Below are 8,953 nucleotides of genomic sequence, written 5' to 3'. Positions count from 1 at the left end.
CTTAAACCAATCCAAATATTCTACAGGGAAACTTAGTTTTGGAGAATATCTTTTTTTCAGAAGTTTTATGAATATCTGAACAAACTCTCAAAAGGAACCAATTTACTTAAAAAGACATGTAAAAATTAAAAGATACCAGGATAAACATGTTGCACGCCAGACGATATACAAATACATTACGAAGTTAAGTAATCTATTCATTGGGTAGAATTTTTTTTGCATTTCGAAAATGTCAAAGTTTTTGAAAGGACAGTGACTCAAAAAACAAAACAAAAGAGAAACAGCTAGAGGTCAATTTACCATAAGCAATGATAACCGCGCTTAATATCGCATGTCAATCTCTTACTGCCGTGTCCTGAATTTATAAAAGAAAAGCAAAAATTCGCGTTCGTGTGAGAAATTAATATTTATACATGAACGTGGTATTTTTGCGCAAGAAATAGTAAATTATATCATACGCACTAATACTCTCGATAAGAACATGCATTTGTGTCATCACATGTATCAATCTAATAGTTGAATTCGGATGTCAAACTACTACCTCAAGGGTTTTGACTACGGATTTATTGACATTTTATCCGGTTGGAATTTTTGTGAACGCAAACCGATAGTGTGCGTGCATGTGAACAGGGTGATGTATAATGAAAATGAATCAAGACTTGTAGGATAGCTGGTCAACACAATGATAATTTATTGATTGAATACAATTTTCAAAACCGTACCATAGTACAAACATGCTATAAGGAAAAACTAATAAAACATACATTCCTGTTAAGCCCCAGTCACGTTGTCACGTTTAAACAGCTAGGTTTTAGTACGTTAAGAAATTATGCTCCATTTCATGTAACATTTTGTCATTTTGTAAAGCCCCAGTCACACTGTCACGTTTCGGCTATCCCGTTTTGCTACGTTTTTAAAACGTAGCGAAACCGCAATATACGTAGCGAATCGTATCGATCAGTACTTAATACGGCTATATACGTAGCAATATGTGGATTGATACGTGATCCGTCCCGTTTGTATTGGTCTGCACGATACAAACGTGACTAAAAATAAAAACGTAGTAGGAGCGTAGAAAAGACCAGTAAAACGTAGAAGGAACGTAGAAATACGTATTAGAAACGTACTTGATACGTACTAAAACGTATTTGATTCTAATCACTAGGTGTTATTATACAATTATAGCCTTTGTATGAGGTCGATGCAAGGATATATACTTCTTAAGGTCGATATATCCTGTATCGACCTCATACAAAGGCTACAATTGTTATATTATTAATTCACAAATATTGTCAGTGCATTAGAATACGTATTTTTAAAGATTTTATCTTGATGGTAGTATATTAATTGTTTCTTTGACTTGTTTACCAAATCTGTTCTTTTCTAAATATTTGAAATTTCCTATAAGATGTAATATTTGTTTTGGCCATATTGAACGAAATTTGTGATGATTATTTATTCCAACAGAAAAAATATCATGAAATTTAAACGTTTTTTCATAAATAATATGCCAACAATTCAAATACAATTGAAACATTTAACTATTGTTCTTAGTAGACTAAACAATTTAGCAATGAATAAATTTCTGATACACTTTGTTTTTCATTAATTCTTCTGAATAAAATTGTAATTGACAGTAATATTTGAACAGTTATTGAATACTGGAACTGGCATAGCTTTCTGGTTAATACTAGCAGCATCAACTGAATTTGACTGTTTTGGTATACATCTTGGAACTTCAAGGGATTTCAATAAATCATCCATACTATCATCATGATCATCAGCTGCCAATTCAGGAATGATATGATTAATGAGGTTTTGAGTTTGGGAGTCAGACAATGGCTGTAAATTGAAAGAGCCAAATGAGGTAGTTGATATTGCCTCAGTTTCAACGGTCACACTAGTTTGTGAAAGACACAAATAATCAATATTTGAAGACAAAGTGGCCGGTTTTGTAACTTTTGATGTTTTGGATAGTTTTTTTTTACTTAATGTATCTGACATCATTTTTTTGGGTGTTTTTTTCACACGTTTTACCGCTACATGTCTTTAAATATGCCTGTGGTTTATGCCCAGTGACACTCATATTGTGTCTACTGGGAATTTGTGCTTCATCTAAAATGAGGACAGTTGTAGCCCTGCATGAATGGTTGGTATACTCTCTTAACAGATTGGCTGCCTTGCTTATCTCGTTCATATAAATACCCAGTTTGTTGTGTCCAAGGGGAATGTTGCCATAATGTATCCCATCTTTAGCTGTTAACTTTGGCTGTTGAAAAAGTTTATTACAATTTGGATTCAGACGGCGGATATATTTTACAAACGACCTTACTGGACATCGGTCACTACCTGAAAAAACAAATAAATTAAAATAAAAAGAATATTGTCTATATTGAGAAACAAATATGAGATATGCAAATAATATATCGAAACAGAAAAATAAGTAAGAAATGATATATATACATTTTTGTAGGACTTGAGAGTAAAGACAAGATTTTTTTTTATCATAAGTTGTTATTGTTTTTTTTTCTTCATTTTTTATTTCAGCTTCTAGTGTTCAACTATCACTAAAAACGCTTTTTTTGATATCAGCTTTTTACGTAATTTTATAAATATGGGAGAAATGGCGAGTTGTGTACCTGCACTTACAAGATTTTTTTTTATTCAACTAGAAGTATAAACCAAACTTCTCACCCCGACTAAGACAATAAGGGTAGATTCACCCAAAATTAGTGTTTTCCCCTGGATTTATTGACAGCCTTTATCTTCAAGACTTGAATAATTTCCTGATATATACAAATCTTAAAAAAACCTTTTGGAGGTCATCAGGTACTGCCCGCCTCATATTAATTTTGACATTACTATTTATTATACCTTTGATTTCATACATCCTACCATCGGATGACTTTTCACTATCTGTCTGATGATTTTGGTTAGTTCATCATGGGTTTTATAAACATAAACTAAAGTGTACCCTCTGGTTCTGGCTGTACTGCGAAGTCCTGTCTTGTCAAGGTTGTCAGGTTCTCCCTGACTCTACGTCCGAAATGAATCATTATGTCCACAAATACCTGAAATTAAAGGATATTGTATGTACATCAACATCAATAAAATAATTGTGATATAAACTTAAATTGTAATTTTCAAATTTGTATATAAAACATATCGCAAGAAAATTACCGGTTACAGGTCAATTTGATCAATTCCTAGTTTTACTTGTCCATTTTATTAATTTTAAGTTTAATAAAATTCACCTGTTCATACTTTTCTAACAAATTTTTTACAAATTCTAAATGACAATGTAAGATATCTCTATTTCATTATTTGTTATAAATACCTTGTACTGGAGCATTTTTGGACTTTCCAAATCTTTATAGAAAACATGTACATCTTTTCCATATCAGCATCAGCAATTGCTGGACAGTGCTCCACAACTGCCATACCAAGTCTTTTAAGCTCCTTTGTCATACATTGATATGCTTTTTTTGACTTCTTGAAATTATCACCTTTGAGTATGTCAATATCCCTTGTTTTCGATAAGTGATGTTGCAAGCCTTGACGATAAGATTGCATGGTCGACTTTTTATACATTTCTCCATCTTTGTTGCGCATTTCCATGTAAAATTTGGCTAACACGTCGTCAAACTGCATCATCGTAAGATTCAAAATATAGGGGAAGGCTATTCTCTGTTAAGTATTCCCGAAAACCATTAATAGCTGTGTTTGTTTGCCTCTTTGTGTTTTTTAATCTACGTTTTATGACAAATTTTCCCTATTTTCGTCATCGAGGGATGCGAATATTCTTTTTGTGGCCATTTATCTTTAACGTCTGCTTTTTGTGATTGTACCGGAAGTAATACAGAAAAGCATTTGATTGGGTGTGTGAGAATGCGTCATTAAGTATATTGGTTTTTAAATTTTTAAAAATAACCGTACAATATGCTTTTTGCTGGTCAATACACTTTTTTCTATCCGCCGTTTTTCTATCTACCTTCGAAAATATAGTTTAACATGTGACTATCCCTAAACGAATCAAATTAGTTAAAATATACGAATTAATAATATTTCGTTTTAGTACATATCTACCACGTTTCATAAGTTTTTTTATTACGCTCCATTGTACGCTTAACTAGGTTTCATTTCGTTATTCTAGGCATTATTACGTATCGATGCGTATTACTACGCATGTTTATCTTCTTCTACGTATAAGCAAACCACGTGTATCCACATTTACCACTATTTGCTACAATATTTTGTCAGTCTAACAGACAAAGGATGGAATTGACAAATCATGGATTATTGTTACACAGTTATTTCAATAATTCATTGTCAAGTCCTATCCCAGCACCCCAACTCCATAGATCACAAGGTATTTCGAACATATATATATTAAGACCAATTAGAATAAACAGGAGCCCAGGCCATTACATGGTGACACTTATTTAAAACATATTGTAATTTATATAAGGGGCTCGATACCTCGTGATCTGTTTGGCTTATACTTTTCTTTACTCTTTTTCTTTTTTCCCTTATTTTTATCAATTTAACACAGTATAGATATAGACGGCTGTAATACAAATTTGGGTTTTACCATTAATATATCATTTTTTTTTGTTTTGCGGTCACTTCCTGCATAACAGTTTTAATTTCATTTTTTTATATATCCCCTCTTGATAAGGCGTTTAGAAAATAACGCATATTGTGTTTGCAAATCTACTGGATTATTCGTACATCTCTCAACGCAAAGCATTTCTTCTTTAATTATGCCTCTGTAAGTAGAGGATGAATGGCACGAGGATCTCTCTAAGTACTGATAATTTTAATTTTTTTCCCGAAATGTCTTGCTGTTTCTCTAAATCTTTGGCCTTTGAATACCAACACATGATCAAAGGTTACACATCTAAAAACTGCATTTTAGTTTGTGATTTCTCGAATGTAATTTTTAATAGTGCATGGTGCCTGTTAGCATGTTCAAACAATTGTGCTAAAATGCATTGCATCATCTGTAATTTCGTTGTAAATAAAATGGCCATCGTCCAATAAACCTATAGAGGTTAGTTATTTTCTGTTTATGTTGGAAAGTCCTTAAAATAACTTAAGACTTCATAAACTCTCAGATCGGTTATTTCAGGTGATAAACTATTTCCTATTGGAACTGCAGTTGAAGTTTTTATTAAAATTTTATCATTTAACATAAATTCATTATCAGGCGAAGGACTATATTTGCGGCCTCTGCCACGCCCGAATGCCTCTGGCCTTTGCTAGTCTTGTATTATTTTCAATTTTAGTTTCTTGTGTATAATTTGGAGTTAAGTATGGCGTTCATTATCACTGAACCAGTATATATATATTTGTTAAGGGGCCTTCGGGTGCGGGAATTTCTCGCTGAATTGAAGACCTTTTGGTGACCTTCTGCTGTTGTCGGTTCTATGGTCGGGTTGTTGTCTCTTTGACAAATTCCCATTTCCATTCTCAGTTTTATTCTTTTTGTAACTTCATAGGGATGTAAAAGCGTTGACCGTGCGCACATTTTTACTTTGGTCAACGCTTTTACACCCCCAATGAAGTTACAAAAAGAATCATTCAATTCTTAGTTGTTATTTTTTTGTGTGTATTGTAACATATCCATAAAACGGGAAGTAAGATAAATTCATAAAATATTTAATTTTTAATGGTCATGAATAAAAATACTTCTGTGTTTTTAAATCACAAACATTTTAAATCCTTGCAGCTCACAAAAAAACATAATAATAGTATAAAAGTTCCAGTAATAATTTACAATAATCATAACAAAATTTAATTAAGTACTAACCCGAATAATGTCAGTCGTTATATTCCGCCGATCTCCGTCTGATCTCCGATTGCTACTATTTTGTACTGTAGAAGTATTGATTTATAAGTCTTTGCTTATATTTTGTATAGTAATCTATTCATATAGTGGAATGGTAGAATTTAAATATAGATTCACTTGATTAATAAAATGTCTGTTCTTAAATACTTGACGTTTGTGTTTATTGATACTACATGAATATATATTCAAAATTTTCTGGAAAAAAAATTACTGACAGGATAGTATGTTTATCATAAAATTTCAACCCTATTTTTGTTTGTTTGTTTTAATAGTTTAACCTTATTATATAGCATCTACATATTTGTACCGTATGGTACGGTTTTGAAAATTGTATTCACTGTGGTGCCCAACTATCCTACACGTCTTGATTCATTCACATTATAGATCACATTTCAAACGCAACTATCGGTTTGCGTTCTCAAAAATTCAAATTGTAATTATTTCACTCGGGAATGCGCATTTTCGTTTTTCTTATTTAAATTTAGGACACGGCTGTAAGAGATTGACATGTGACTTTTATGTACGGTCATCATTACTTACAGTATGCTGACTTTAAGCTGTTTCTTTTTTGAGTCACAGTCCTATAATAAACTTTGACCTTTTGGAAAATCTAAGGATTGTCTACCCAAGGAATAATTTTAAGGATTACTTAACTTTGTAATAAATTTGGCCTTTTAACTTTTTTTTCATTCGAGTGTCACTGATGCGTTTTTGTAGACTTGCGTCTGGCGAACATCATTTTAATTCTGGTATCTTTTTTTATCTAGTACACACCTTTTTATATAAATTGGTTATTTTGAGGGTATGTACAAGTATTCATAAAATTTCTGAATAAAGATAATCTTCGGCAAAACCAAGTTCCCCTTTGGAATATGTGAATCAATTTAAGTAAAATCAGGAAATCCTTAAAATTTGAGATATTTTATGAGACCAAAAAAAAATCTCTTTATAAGATGTTCCAATCAGTAACATACCAGAGGTTTCATTGCACATGGAAATTGGACTTTAGATTTATCTATACAATTAACATCTACCATGAGTACAAACAACTTCAATAACGAGTTGAGAACATGAAGGTCCTTGCAGGAAATAAAATTCAAAGATATGATAGATAAAGTAAATGCATGCAGAATCCCAGATTATAAAGCAAACTGAATGCATAAATTTATATTGCGATTGGTTTGTACAACTTGCATAAGTCATCTGGTTTGTAGAAATTGGGATTTGCAAAAGGGTTATCATCGGGAAAATTATGTACATTCCCAAGTACTAAATACAATACTGTCAATAGTCTAGATTTAAAATGTATATTGAAATAGTAGATGAAAATATACACTCTCAGCTAGCATAACCTAGTAAAACGTACGGACCGTTTAAAAATGACAAAAAAATACATGAAACGTAAGCCCCAGTCACACTGTCACGTTTCGACAGCTAGGTTTTAGTACGCCAAGAAATGCTACGTTTCATATATTATTTTGTAATTTTTAACGGTCTGTACGTTTTACTAAGTTATGTCACGTTTCTATACGTCGTCTACGTATTGTTAAGTTTTGTTCGGTTTTTCGATAAATACACGGGACACGTTCTACTAAGTTTTTAATACGTTTTATTACGTATAAACTACGTTGTACTACGTTTCAGTACGTATTACAAGGGGTCAGTACGTTTCTAATTCGGTTCACTGCGGTTAATGTACGTTTCCGCACGTTTTCCTACGATTTTGTACGTTTATTCTACGCAGTCACTACGTGTCACTACGTGTCACTACGATGTGATTATTTAAGGAATGACTGTAATACTTTTTCTGTCTATGAAGAAATAACATAAAAAATTTGGTGCACACTGAATAACTCGCGTAGCGGGTTATTTAACAGTGTGCACCAAATTTTTTATGTTATTTCGAATAGACAGAAAAAATATTGCTGTCATTTCTTATAATTTAATTCTGAATTCCATTTTAAACCGTAGAAAACCATTAAAAAACGTTGATGACGTCACGGTCACATGACTTAATTATGTCTATGGGCTGATAACAAAATAACGTCAGTCAATCAGAAGACGCGTTACATCCAACATTAAATTATTACCCTATGCAACGGCGTCATTAATTATTAAAATTCATAAAAAACAGAGATACAGAGAGGGAGAAAAGTATAATTCCAAAAAGTCATGGAGAAAAGCTTCCAGTAGATTTGCAAACACAATATGCAATATTTTCTGAACGCCTTATTAAAGGGATATTAAAAAAATGAAATTAAAACTGTTATGCAGGAAGTGACGGTACATCAAAGAATTGACACATTAATGGTTAAACCCAAATCGATTTCCTTGGTATTCTCCACAGTGTTTGCAAGAGAGAAAACACACATGAAGAACAATATTTTAAAACACTAGTATAAATTAAAAGATGACGAAAAAGAAAAAAAAATTGATCAAAAGACCTCTTTTTCGCTTTCCTTAGGCATAAAAACTTGAAAGACACAGTACTCTGGTCAAGTAACATGTTGCAATTATACTGTGTTTGTGAAATTGATAGACATGAAAAACAGAAAGAAAAGTATAGAAATGTATTAGTCAAATAAATCACGAGTTGTCAAGTCCCTTAAAATATTATAGTATTTTTTAACAAGTGTCACCATGCAGTGGCTTGGGGTCTTGGCGATGGAAATGACCGAAACACCTTAAGATCTATGGAGTCGGGGTGCTGGGATAGATTTGACAACGGTTTATTGAAATAACTGTAACAATTATCCACAATTTGTCAATTCCATCCTTTGTCTGTTCATCTTGCTTTTAGATTGAAGAATATTTTAGCAATTGGCCGGAAATATGGATACACCTGGTTTGATTACACGTAGAAGAAGATAAACATACGTAGTAATACGCAAATACACGTAGTCATGCCTAGAAAAACGTCATGAAACCTAGTACTGCATACCATGAAGCGTAATATACCGTACAAAAACCTTATGAAACATGGCAGATACGTACTTAACCGTAATAACACCTAGTGATTAGAATCAAATACGTTTTAGTACGTATCGGGTACGTTTCTACTTCGTATTTCTACGTCCTATTGTTTTACTGCGTTTTTTTACG

The 8,953-nt window shown here is 32.3% G+C and overlaps 1 pseudogene; it reads right to left on the bottom strand.

Annotated features, from left to right (window-relative positions):
• Positions 1–1,517: 1,517 nt before the first annotated feature.
• LOC143062258 (uncharacterized) lies at positions 1,518–3,816 on the bottom strand (annotated as a pseudogene).
• Positions 3,817–8,953: the final 5,137 nt, after the last annotated feature.

This window comes from Mytilus galloprovincialis, chromosome 2 (assembly GCF_965363235.1).
Source record: "Mytilus galloprovincialis chromosome 2, xbMytGall1.hap1.1, whole genome shotgun sequence".
In the NCBI taxonomy this organism is placed as follows: Eukaryota; Metazoa; Mollusca; class Bivalvia; order Mytilida; family Mytilidae; genus Mytilus; species Mytilus galloprovincialis.
The sequence above is the reverse complement of the archived record's forward strand: the minus strand, read 5'-3'. Positions and strand labels throughout refer to the sequence as shown.